General features: G+C 38.1%; 1 pseudogene; it reads left to right on the top strand.

The window, feature by feature from the left end:
* The first annotated feature begins 247 nt into the window (after positions 1-247).
* Positions 248-346, top strand: LOC132297801 (small nucleolar RNA R71; annotated as a pseudogene).
* Positions 347-13,742: the final 13,396 nt, after the last annotated feature.

Raw genomic sequence — 13,742 nt, 5'->3', positions numbered from 1 at the left:
CATTTCGGCGGCCATTTAATTTGAATGGTTGACTTGATGTAAGCTAACACTCTTCCTACCTTGTGAATTTATACCATTCTTGGATGATAATGTTCTATGCAAAGAATTTTCACTCATGCTCTCATAAAGACGCCACACGTCATCCTCATGCCTATCAATGTATGAGCCACCCATAGAAGCATCAACCATGCCTTTGTAATTATCCGATAAGCTCTCAAAGAAATATTAAACTAATTGCCATTTGGGCATGTCATGATGTGGACACTTCCTAAGCAATTCATTAAAGCGTTCCCATGCCTCATAAAATGTTTCTCCATCCCCATGTAAAAATTCTCGAATTGAGGTTTTCATGGCATTGGTCTTAGAAACTGGATAGTTCTTCTTCAAGAACTCTTGTTGCATTTTTGTCGAATAAGTGATTGAAAAAGGCCTAAGATTGTTAAACCAGTACTTTGCCTTGTCTTTTAAGGTGAATGGAAAAAGTTTGAGTCTTAAGACCTCTTCTGGCATGTCCGTATATTTTACGGTGGAACATACTTTAAGAAACTCATCCAAATGCTTGTAAGGTTCTTCACTTGGAAGTCCATGATAGTTAGGAAGCATTTGAATGGTTTGTGGCTCAATTTCATAGTGATGTGCTCTAAATGGTGGCAATTGAATGCATGTGGGTGCATTGTATTCATTAGGCAGATAGTGATATCTTAAAGCAAGTGGAGGATTAACAATTTGAGGTGCAACATGGGCACCTTGATTTTGATTTCCTTGAATGATGGGAGGTTGTGGAGCATACATTGGCCTTGGCATTCCAAATGGAACTTGGCCTTGTTGTTGTTATGGTTGGTGAATGAATGGCCTAGGCATGCCTAATGGTGCTTGAATGTTCTCATGATGCATATTTGGATGAAGGATACCTTGTTGGTCTATGTGACCAAGGTCCTCTACATTCTCTTCATTATGGCCTTCCATTGATGTAATGGATCGGGTAGAACTAGAACTTCCTCTTCCCCTAGGATTTCTAACTACTGATTCAAGATACAAATCAAGAGGGACAAGAGTTGGTCTTAGTGATCTACAACCATGCATGCACAATGTAAAAACACATAAACACAACGAATGAACAAACACTTCAACTTCACAACAATTTCAATGAAATTTCCTCCACAAACACTTAACCCATACTCCTATGCTTTAAAAACGATGATACAAAGAACAATTATGAAAGCCTCCATGTGGGCTCACGATTTATCTAAGAAATTAAAAACAAGCCTCCACGCGGGCCGATGATTTAACTAAGGGATTGAGTAAGAAAAAGCTCATAAAGGTCCTTTAGCACTTCAACTCCAAATTTATAGCTTAGCTTAGCAATTTTTAACATTTTTGGCATTTTTCCTTGTTTGCTTAGCTCTTTTGCTTGGATGCTCCTTTGCTTGAATGCTCCTTTGCTTGAATCCTAGCTCAATGCTCCTTGTCAAAGATGAACAAACTCAATAATTAACAAAAAGAAAAATAAAAACAAAGTAAATACACGATCAAAAGAGTACTAATTGATTCCACAAATACGACGTTGCCTAAATCCCTGGCAACGGCGCCAAAAACTTGGTGTGTCGCTATACCATAAGTTTAGAGAGTGTGCATTAAGGCGAGGGCCTAGTTTTACATTTATGGAAGCCACAACTACCTTTACTAAAAATATAGTTAGGGTGAGTATGGATCGTCCCAAGGGATTGGAGTCGTACTAGGTTGTGGAATTGCTATTAGGGTTAGTAGGTCGAGTGATCAAACAAATAATTGGTTGGTTGATTAAACTAGAGAGCAAATTAAACTAAATAATTGAATGCAATAAAGAGTAAGTAAGAGAGAGAGAGATCTTAGGGTTTGTAGGTCACCACCAAGAAATGCTTTTCTATACCCTTAACTAGTGACTAATGAGGGAAATGTGTGTTGCAATATTAATATGTGTGTGTGTTTGGTTAATTCAACTAGCAAGGGTGACCAATTAAGCATACATTGTTTAATTAACAGGTGAGAAGCACAATATATCTAGTAATTAAGTATATATTGTCTAAATAGCATGTGAAAAGTACAATATATCTAGCAAGTCATTAATCATTTCTTTAAGCTCATAAGCCAAATACACCACAAGGTTAGAGACATATGCTACTTGCATTTAAAAGTATGGAACATCAAACAACAAGCATGGATTGTCCTTCAATCTAATAACTATAATACCACTACACTACAATTAAGATAATGACATGAAATTAAACTAATTAAGCTAAGGGAGAGACACAATCCATTAAGAAATGAGCATAGACTATCTAGAAAATTACAAGAGCATTCCTTTAAGTACAATGTTGTGACACCCCCACATTTTCCACGCATAAGTTGATCAGGCTTATACACGAAAAACGAGGGATATCAAAAACAATTGGCAATATACAAGCATGGAATACAAAATGATGATAATAAAAGAATTTAGACAGGAAAGGAACACTAAATAATACAACATCCATCCATCCTTTATTTAATACAGTACTCCATTACAACTTGGAAATCCTATGTCAGGGATCCCTAAATATAACCCTGAGAGTTCAACGTCAAAAGTAAATAAAAACTGAAACTAAAGTAATACATAAAACTTCTACCCCGAACTGGATCGTAAGAGTAGATGAGTTCGGATGGTGGTCCCTCACTGCTAACCTCAACCTTGGAACGGGTACTGACCGTATCTTGAAATAACAACAATGGTAGGTCAACCCCACGAGCAAGTCCTCTCTACTATGACCCAAATCAGAGAATCAAATAAATTAATCATTATGAATCGGATGAGTACTATATCTGTATACATCCTAAGGGAACTATCCAATGTATAACATGACCTCAACCAGAATAGACGGTGATCACTTAGACTCACACTAGGTGGTTAAGTGTCGCCTTTCCCTACCCGGGAAATCAGCTATTATACATGGTGCACGGTACTGACAACACAGACTGTAAAGACTACACAGTAGTAACACATCTCAATGTACTAATGAGGTACTGAGCATAACAATTAGGCAATACATGCCAATAATAATACTAAATAAACAGAGTATGTCAATTAGGCAACACATGCCAATAATATTAAACCACATACCCCGACAGCCACACATCTGTCTATAGCAACGAATACATAAGGTATAAATGAGTCTAAACTTATTAGCCAGCTCACATGGTTCTATATGGCAACTCATCCATATAATATAAATGTGACGTAATTAAACAGTCCATTTATTTCCTGAAATGCACACAGCATAATAATCATGGTTGATATATGATTAACAGTATAAATATCCTATAATATATATTGGATAATTTATATGACTAAAACATGGCATTATTTAATTTAACAGTAATGTTTGATACCATTTAATAAGATATTAACACTATTTATATTTAACAATGTCATTAAATAAATCACATTAATATCCGTACCGTAAACGAGCCAATAGATGCTTAGAAAAGATTAATTGGACATAAGAATAATTAACGGGTATTAAAATAATAATTTCGTGGCCCGTTAAACCCGTAAATACCAACACAGTACCTAAAAATCCAAGTTTAAGGTTCTGGAATTTACAAAACAGGCCCTAGGGGTATTCTGGTAATTTCCAGCAGCTGACAGGGCCCCTCACGCGCCCCCACGCGCCGCCCTAAGCTTCCCCACGCGCAGCCCAACCTTCCCCACTCTCCCACGCGCCTCCACGCGCGTGTTTAAGTCTCCTGCAGACGTGGCACCTCCTGGTTGGTTGGCTGTATTGGCTTGCTGTGGGTGCGCTACACAGGATCACTTCATCTCATCTCACCTAATCCAAGGGTCAATGATCCGGGTGTACCGCGGTAACATAGACCGTGATGCACCAGATCAATCAGTTTCATCTAAGGCCCAGGATGCGCGCGCGCACTAACCTACAATGCGCCGCATCACACCGGATCACTCCGGTCATCTTCTTCACTGCCGGTGGCCGGAAACCTCGCCGGAGGCTCGCCGGAAATTGCAGAAAAGCCCCGGAAAAATCTAGAAAATTCTAGAAAAATCCCTAAAGCCTTATTTAATTATTTTCAGCTATATTTTAATTACATAGGCTAATAAATAAATATCTAACCTCTTTTAAAAAAAAAAACACATTATTTTAATAAACTAAAAATAATTTAATGAAATTCCTAGCATGGTTTCTAGTCTCTAAAAACCCGAAATAAATTAAATGAATAATTTATGGATTCAAAGGGGAAAAGTAGATAATAACTTGCCTTTTTGGATTTAAAATAAATCCGCCGGTTGCGCGTAGTCGGGTAAATTTCTCCTACACCGGTCCAAGCTCCTTTCTTTCTTTCTCTTCCTTTCCACACTTTTACAATGGCTTACTAAAATTTATAATTTGTTTCTAACTCCCTTTTCTTCCTTCTAAGGTAGGCTAGCTAATTTATATACAATTTATATAATATAAATATTACAAATATCTATTTTTGCATTTAATTAACCACATTCCCAACCATATGGCTTTAAGGCAAGCAAGCCAAGTCAAGCAAGATGTCCTAAGGTTCAACTATGGGAATGAAATCCTATCCTAAGATTTAATTTCTTCATCATTACATTGATTTAATACTATTATTATTTATTATAAATATTATTATTATTTTTATTATAAATATTATTATTATATTATTATTAATAAACTATTATAATTATTATTATTATAAATATTATTATTATATTATTCAATACAAATTGAATACTTTAATTAAATAATAATAATTAATCTAAAACATAACCAATAAAAATTTCAAAACTAATCATTATACTATATAGAACATAAAATCAATATTACATGCACACTTAAATGAACTTAATATAATAATGTAGCATGTACAATAATAGGTAGAGAAATCTACACATAAATGAAAATAAACTAAGCTCTTTAATTAAATATGGGGTATTACATTCTCCCCCCCTAATAAAGGAATTTCGTCCCCGAAATTCACTACATACCTGTATTAAAAAGCTCTGGATACTTGGCACGGATAGTATCTTCCCGTTCCCAAGTAGACTCTGTAGCAAGCCTGGAATTTCCTGGAATACATCGTGGAATTCCTGTACTACCGGGATGCTGTCAAGAGATACCGCAGTCGCTTCCTGTGAGTCCTCCTCAAGAACGAATAAATAAGTGCTAGGCCCTCTATCAGGTTGTGGTACAATAAGAAGATACATCTCCTGTCCTGGTATAGAAAATACAATAGACTTTTCGTAACAGTTAACCTGAGCATGGTACTGAGATAACCAGTCCATCCCAAGTATAACATCATACGAATGCATATCTAACACTAACAAATTTGCAAGAAATCGAAGCCGGCCCATATCTATAAGGATATCACCGCTACACTCTCGTAAAATTGCGCCAACTCCCAATGGTGTATAAATATTAAGAGGTTGGTCACATAACTGAGTCGTCATACCAGATAAGATAACAAAAGATCTAGACACAAAAGAATGTGATGCACCAGTGTCAAACAGTATACGAGCAGTTCTACCATGTATAGAAAACATACCCTCAATAGCCTGAGGAGCCTGCGCATTATGTGGCATGAAGTTATAAACTCTGCCATGATGCAACTGCTGTGGAGGTTGTCCCGGAGGAAATGGTGGTGCTGGAAGTGCCGAAAAATTCTGAACTTGCCCACGTGGCATCGGTGGGGCCGGTAGAGGTAATGGCTGATTAGGTCTCGGCTGCCCATACTGTCCCTGCTTAGCTTTGGGACACATCTTGGCCGGATGCCCAATTTCTCTACAGTGATAACAACGTCCCGTAAAAGGACCTGCCTGCCTTCTCGGTTGATTTCCCGACCACTGTTCCTGTCCGGTCTGAGGTACCCCACCTTGTCTACCCTGATTAGGGACTCCATCCCTCTGCACATCTGGGTTTCCTTTGTTTTTCTTCCAGGGTTGATGTCCTTGAAATCTACCCCGATCATTGGACTTGGTACCACTGCTGCTTCCTTTCTCCACTGTCTGGTAGTCTCGGTTAGCCCGCTTATCTCCCTTGGACTTCCGGTAATCACTCCTCATCTGGCAGTGCTGTAAAGCGGCATTAACCACTTGGATATAAGTAGTATATGCAGGACTACCTATGATCACCACTTTAATCGGCCATATCAAACCCTTCATAAAGCGGTCTCTCTTCTTTTCTTCCGTATTGACCTCCTCTGGTGCAAATAATGACAAATTAATGAACTTCTGTTCATACTCAGCCACAGTCATATCCTCCTGTTGCAGATCCAGAAATTCAGTCTTCATCGCTGATCTTACTGACATAGGAAAATACTTGTCATCAAAGCGAGTCTGAAATTCAGCATAAGTCAATCTGGTCCTCTCTTCGACAGTAGTAATAGACTCCCACCACTGCAATGCATTGCCTATCAGCATAAACGTGGCTAGCATCTGTTTCTGCACTTCGGTACAGATTACCATCCGAAGATGACGCTCGCTCTCCTGTTTCCACTGATATGCTAACAAGACATCTGTGGACCCCGCAAATGTTGGTGGATTCCCTCTGATAAACGAGTGACGAGTTTTGTCCCATGACATTGGCTGCGCCACTGGTTCAGGAACAGGTACTATCGGAGGAGGTTGCTGGTTTCGTAGAGCAGATGCTACTCCTGCTGCTATAGCTCGTGCAATAATATCAGCAACTTGAGGGGAAAATTCCTGATTCTCATTTTGAGTTGGGGAAATACTGCGATGACGGTTCGCATTCCTTGTCCCACGCCGAGACATCATTCTTTTAAATTCAGAAAAATCTAACGTCAGTATATTATAATGGACCGACTAAAAGAATACAAAGAACCCTAATACTTAGGCTCTAATTATCAGAATACACAACGCGGAAGTATAGTAATCACAGATCCTTAAGACACCCGAACCTGGAATGCTCTGATACCAACTGTGACACCCCCACATTTTCCACGCATAAGTTGATCAGGCTTATACACGAAAAACGAGAGATATCAAAAACAATTGGCAATATACAAGCATGGAATACAAAATGATGATAATAAAAGAATTTAGATAGGAAAGGAACACTAAATAATACAACATCCATCCATCCTTTATTTAATACAGTACTCCATTACAACTTGGAAATCCTATGTCAAGGATCCCTAAATATAACCCAGAGAGTTCAACGTCAAAAGTAAATAAAAACTGAAACAGAAGTAATACATAAAACTTCTACCCCAAACTGGATCGTAAGAGTAGATGAGTTCGGATGGTGGTCCCTCACTGCTAACCTCAACCTTGGAACGGGTACTGACCGTATCTTGAAATAACAACAATGGTAGGTCAACCCCACGAGCAAGTCCTCTCTACTATGACCCAAATCAGAGAATCAAATAAATTAATCATTATGAATCCGATGAGTACTATATCTGTATACATCCTAAGGGAACTATCCAATGTATAACATGACCTCAACCAGAATAGACGGTGATCACTTAGACTCACACTAGGTGGTTAAGTGTCGCCTTTCCCTACCCGGGAAATCAGCTATTATACATGGTGCACGGTACTGACAACACAGACTGTAAAGACTACACAGTAGTAACACATCTCAATGTACTAATGAGGTACTGAGCATAACAATTAGGCAATACATGCCAATAATAATACTAAATAAACTGAGTATGTCAATTAGGCAACACATGCCAATAATATTAAACCACATACCCCAACAGCCACATATCTGTCTATAGCAACGAATACATAAGGTATAAATGAGTCTAAACTTATTAGCCAGCTCACATGGTTCTATATGGCAACTCATCCATATAATATAAATGTGGCATAATTAAACAGTCCATTTATTTCCTGAAATGCACACAGCATAATAATCATGGTTGATATATGATTAACAGTATAAATATCCCATAATATATATTGGATAATTTATATGACTAAAACATGGCATTATTTAATTTAACAGTAATGTTTGATACCATTTAATAAGATATTAACACTATTTATATTTAACAATGTCATTAAATAAATCACATTAATATCCGTACCGTAAACGAGCCAATAGATGCTTAGAAAAGATTAATTGGCCATAAGAATAATTAACGGGTATTAAAATAATAATTTCGTGGCCCGTTAAACCCGTAAATACCAACACAGTACCTAAAAATCCAAGTTTAAGGTTCTGGAATTTACAAAACAGGCCCTAGGGGTATTCTGGTAATTTCCAGCAGCTGACAGGGCCCCTCACGCGCCACCCTAAGCTTCCCCACGCACAGCCCAACCTTCCCCACTCTCCCACGCGCCTCCAAGCGCGTCTGGCATCAGCCACGTGCCGGTGGCCCTTCTTCACTCCGGTCATCTTCTTCTTCACTGCCGGTGGCCGGAAACCTCGCCGGAGGCTCGCCGGAAATTGCAGAAAAGCCCCGAAAAATCTAGAAAATTCTAGAAAAATCCCTAAAGCCTTATTTAATTATTTTCAACTATATTTTAATTACATAGGCTAATAAATAAATATCTAACCTCTTTTAAAAAAAAAACACATTATTTTAATAAACTAAAAATAATTTATTGAAATTCCTAGCATGGTTTCTAGTCTCTAAAAACCCGAAATAAATTAAATGAATAATTTATGGATTCAAAGGGGAAAAGTAGATAATAACTTGCCTTTTTGGATTTAAAATAAATCCGCCGGTTGCGCGTAGTCGGGTAAATTTCTACTACACCGGTCCAAGCTCCTTTCTTTCTTTCTCTTCCTTTCCACACTTTTACAATGGCTTACTAAAATTTATAATTTGTTTCTAACTCCCTTTTCTTCCTTCTAAGGTAGGCTAGCTAATTTATATACAATTTATATAATATAAATATTACAAATATCTATTTTTGCATTTAATTAACCACATTCCCAACCATATGGCTTTAAGGCAAGCAAGCCAAGTCAAGCAAGATGTCCTAAGGTTCAACTATGGGAATGAAATCATATCCTAAGATTTAATTTCTTCATCATTACATTGATTTAATACTATTATTATTTATTATAAATATTATTATTATTTTTATTATAAATGTTATTATTATATTATTATTAATAAACTATTATAATAATTATTATTATAAATATTATTATTATATTATTATTATTATTCAATACAAATTAAATACTTTAATTAAATAATAATAATTAATCTAAAACATAACCAATAAAAATTTCAAAACTAATCATTATACTATATAGAACATAAAATCAATATTACATGCACAAATAAATAAAATTAATTAACTAATCTAACATATATAATTACAAGGTGAATAAATCTACACATTAAAGAATTAACCTAACACAAAATTAATTTAAATACACTCTTTAAAATTACGGGGTATTACAAATGTTTTGACAATCTCTAGATATATAGCATTAATACACATAGACATGCATCAATAACACAAGAAAAAGAGACAAACACATGAACATCTATTGTAGCATACATAGACATATGGATAGAATGAAATAATCAATTGTAAGCATTAAACCACATAAATCATTGAATAAACAAGATCTATACATATAAAAGTGCCAAAACATGTATTACAACACTAATCTCTCAATAATACACAAAATCAAGATGTAGAAAGCATGCTTGGGGCTAACTCTTGCCCCAAAGAGGATGTTCAGCCACTCATGGTAGTGCTTCTCCAACCCACAAGGGCTAACTCCATGGTATAGATTTGCTCCTTGGTTGATGAAGAGTCTCCAATGGTGTCTCTAGCCTCCTCCTCCTCTAAGCTTGCTCTCTAAGAGATGATATAGAATATGGTCCCCTCTATGTAAAAAACAATCCTTAACCTTATATAGGTAGGTCAAAATGGCACACAAAATGAGCTAGGGTTGTGCACAAAATATTCCCCAATGATTGGATAAAGGATAACTTTCAATCAGCTGAAAATTTAACTTTTTCGCACTGCAGGAAGTTCGATCGATTGAACTTTGGACTTGGATTGATTTAACATGGCTGAGATCCATCGAACTTAGGCTGGATCGATCTTCATTGGTGGCATTTTTTGAATAAAGACAAATCTGAGATATTTTGAAGATATTTTTGCGAAAAGGACAAAAGTGGTTGGTAAAGTGGTACAACTAGATAAGATCAATCATTTGGATAAGGACAAAGTAGTTCGATCGATCGAAGAATGATATTGGATCGATCAAACCTTTGAGATCTCAAAAACGTCATCATGGCTTTGATCCATCTTGAAGTGCTGAGATCGATCATGTTGGATCGATCAAACCTTGATCTAAGATCGATCGAAGATGTTGATTTCCACCTTTTTCTTCCTTTTACTTCCACTTAGCTCCTTTCTTTGATTCATCCCAGAATTGCTTCATTTCTGCTCTTATTTGGCTGAGTTAGCTTATTTTCGGGATAAGTGCTTAAAAATGGAAATAATACGAAATCAATTTAAAACGGTAAAGTAATATAGATAAAGGTACTAGATTGCCTAAGCTTAAGGGGTTTAAATACGCACTTTTCAGCGCTCATCACACCCCCAAACTTAAATATTGCTAGTCCCTAGCAATGAACAAGAAAGTAAAGGAATGAAATGAACAACTATACAAGTATGAACTAGAAAGCAACAAATGGAGAACGCCACTTTCGTAGGGAACACGATTGCACTTAGCATATGCAACCAGCCTTTTAAACCCCTAGGTTACCCTTAGTGGATGAGTGAAATCTCGTGAGGGTTTCCAGAAATGGTACCCACAAACATTAAGCTCATTCTTTCAAAAGAGGCACCAATATTGTAAACAATCATTGGGAGAAAAGTACCTCAAGTAGCAATTTTTCAAACATTTCTAAGCAATCTCACAAAATCTCAACATCAAACAAACAATAATGGTCCTCCACACATCTAGAAAATTATCATGCAAATCAAAACAACTCTAGAATCCTTTTTGAGTGGACCGGTATCAAATATGTTGCTATTTAAGTCAACTAAAGAATTAATCACATTCTTACCCTCAAACTAGCACACAAATCTAGGTACAGATCATCAAGACAAAAAGTAGACCTTTTATTAAAGCTTCATTCATTTAGGTACGCTTATTCTTTTCACTCGATTTTTTTTTTTTTTTTTAGGATCGAAGATGGAAGCATGGTGCAATGTGTTGATTTATTAAGCTTTCTAGCGATTCATGAGGTCGAGCGTTAGGTCAATGACTCCCAAACCAGATGGCGTTAGGGTATTAGGCATTCAAACACCCCTACGGACTTACAAGCTCAAATTAACTAGGCTACAAATTAAGACAACCTCCATCTAAAAGGGGTTATTATCCACCTTTATCAAGAATAAAAGCTTTCAATGCACTACTAATCCAATTTGGATATAACCAATTCAATAATTAACAAAGCATGTACCCCATAAATGAATGCTAGTGTGCACCGGTGCTACTGTAGAATTCTAAAGTGAATCTCAAAACAATCACAAAATCAAGATGATATGGACTACAAGTGCAAGCAAGATATCAATATTTCGAAAAAATTTACTCCTAAATGGCATCCATAAGGCATACAAGGAGTATTGGACTCTTAAGTCAAGCAATTTTGAAATTTTAAGCAATATAGTCCTCAAAAGATCAAAATCATACACCATTACCCCCAAACTTAAACAGCACAATGTCCTCAATGTGCAAAGAGAACAAAAGGAAAAAGCGTACCAGTGCAATTAAGGCAAAGAATGATCGGGACTGAAATATCCAAATTGGGTGGCATGGCCCCCCCAAACTTGGGATTAACTGTGGTCCTGAAATTTGGCACTCGGATAAACTCATCAGATAACAAAAAGGGATAATCAGTGTACAGTGGACATGTAAGTGTAAATGAAATAAAACAATGAGAGGGGTATAAGGATGGTCTTGATAATTGTATAGCATTCTCTCACTGAAGTCATTGTGATGTATCTAATGGAGTCAAACATACAGAGATAAGAATATAACACATGACATCCATAATAAAAGCATATATAAAGAAAATAAAGTATAGAGTACATCAAAAGCTTAAAGCCGACAAACCGGCTGCAAATATAATATACAGTGATAAAAATGAAGTATAGAGTACAGAGGTGTAATATGAAAAGATGGAAGAACTGACAATCTCAAGTGGAGGAGGCAGGTCGGGCAGGGCGAGCTCCGCGGATATCGCGAGATAAATCTCGGAGTGCAGTCATGACATCTGTGCGGAATGTAGCAAAATTGGCTCAGTGAGCTACCGCATCGGCTCGAATGGCAGCAGTATCAGCTCTGATAGCAACTACTGCATCCTCAAGAGCCTGAAGACACTCTCCAAAGCCGGGGGTCTGACTAGGAGCCTCACGTATGGATGAATCAGAAGAAAGATCCTGAGTCTGTTCCTCCTCATGTACTGGTGACCTGGCTGGAGAGTGCTGCTCTGCGTCATTTGCAGGTCGCTCCAAATCAATGTCTATATGCTCAGCAGCTGGACCTACTGGTACATCGTCCGCTGCGGGATCTGCTGTTGCTGCCTCAGCTGCTGCCGTTGCTGCCTCAGCTGCTGGCTCTGCCTCCTCAGCCTCTAGCTTCTCTGCAGCCACTACTGCGTGGTCCTGCAGTCTAGTGATGATGGCATTATAGCTCTTGTTTCAGTCCTTCTTCAAGAAGTGATAGGAACCTCTCTTAGGGTGCTCCCGAGGATGGAAAGGGTAGCACTGGTCAATAAGTATCTAGGTAATGAGGTGGCTGAATGGAAGAGACTTAGTCCTTCCGTGCTTCTCCTTGCTGATATACTCGTCAAATAGCTTCCTCATCACGTTCTAGATAAGCGCGGGGATAGATACCCAGTGGCCTGTATAGAATGCGTAGAGGGCTGTGAGATAGTCTCCTCGCCGTTGGATCTTATACCCGGCCATATATATATTCTAAAAAAGAACGGAATCGAAGAACCATAGGTCATCTGGAAGGAATGTCCCGGTGGTGAAAGTCTTGCCATCGGCATGGTGACCTGTAAGAAATACTGCCATGTCGGCATAAGAAGGCCTGTATAGCCTCGGATATAGCTCATGTAGCTCTAGGGGACATCTGTGTGGACAATGACATGAGCGGGCTAGCGGGTCCACCATGATTGTGATCTGATGGCCATCTATGGTAGTGACCAGCTCTGCTGTGGTATGCGGGGACGGTCGGAGGTTCTGGAAGAACATTCATACCAGCCGCGGGTAAAATGGCTCTGTAATTGGGTAAGACTAGCTGCAAGGCCCCTCTGAATAATGTCATGGTAAGCTGATCGGGTTAGCACCGATCTGGAGAAGAAATCTATGTCGAACATCAACTCATGGTCCACTGCCATATGCGCATATCTAGGTGCGGCCCTATCACGCTCTCGAGCTGGTGGAGCTGGCTGGTGTGGTGGAGATGGTACTAGTGAATGCTAAGCTCCAGCATGTGATGGAGATGGTGATGATGTAAACATAGGCTGAGCTACAGATGTGGATGGAATAAGATCATCCTCAGCCTCATGAGCAGGTGACTGAGGTGGAGTAGGCTACACTGGTTCCTCCTGTACATGAGAGGGCTCTGCTGACTCCTCTATCCTCTGTCGGATATGTCTCTGAGGCCCGTATTGCCTCTTGGCAATAGTCTTGCGCTTAGTTATAGCCTGAAAAATAATTTAAAAACTTGCAAGGG

The sequence above is a fragment of the Cornus florida genome, unplaced genomic scaffold, assembly GCF_030987335.1.
Source record: "Cornus florida cultivar Cherokee Brave unplaced genomic scaffold, ASM3098733v1 CherokeeBrave_3.0.0_Hap2_Chr02, whole genome shotgun sequence".
NCBI lineage: Eukaryota > Viridiplantae > Streptophyta > Magnoliopsida > Cornales > Cornaceae > Cornus > Cornus florida.
The sequence above is the reverse complement of the archived record's forward strand: the minus strand, read 5'-3'. Positions and strand labels throughout refer to the sequence as shown.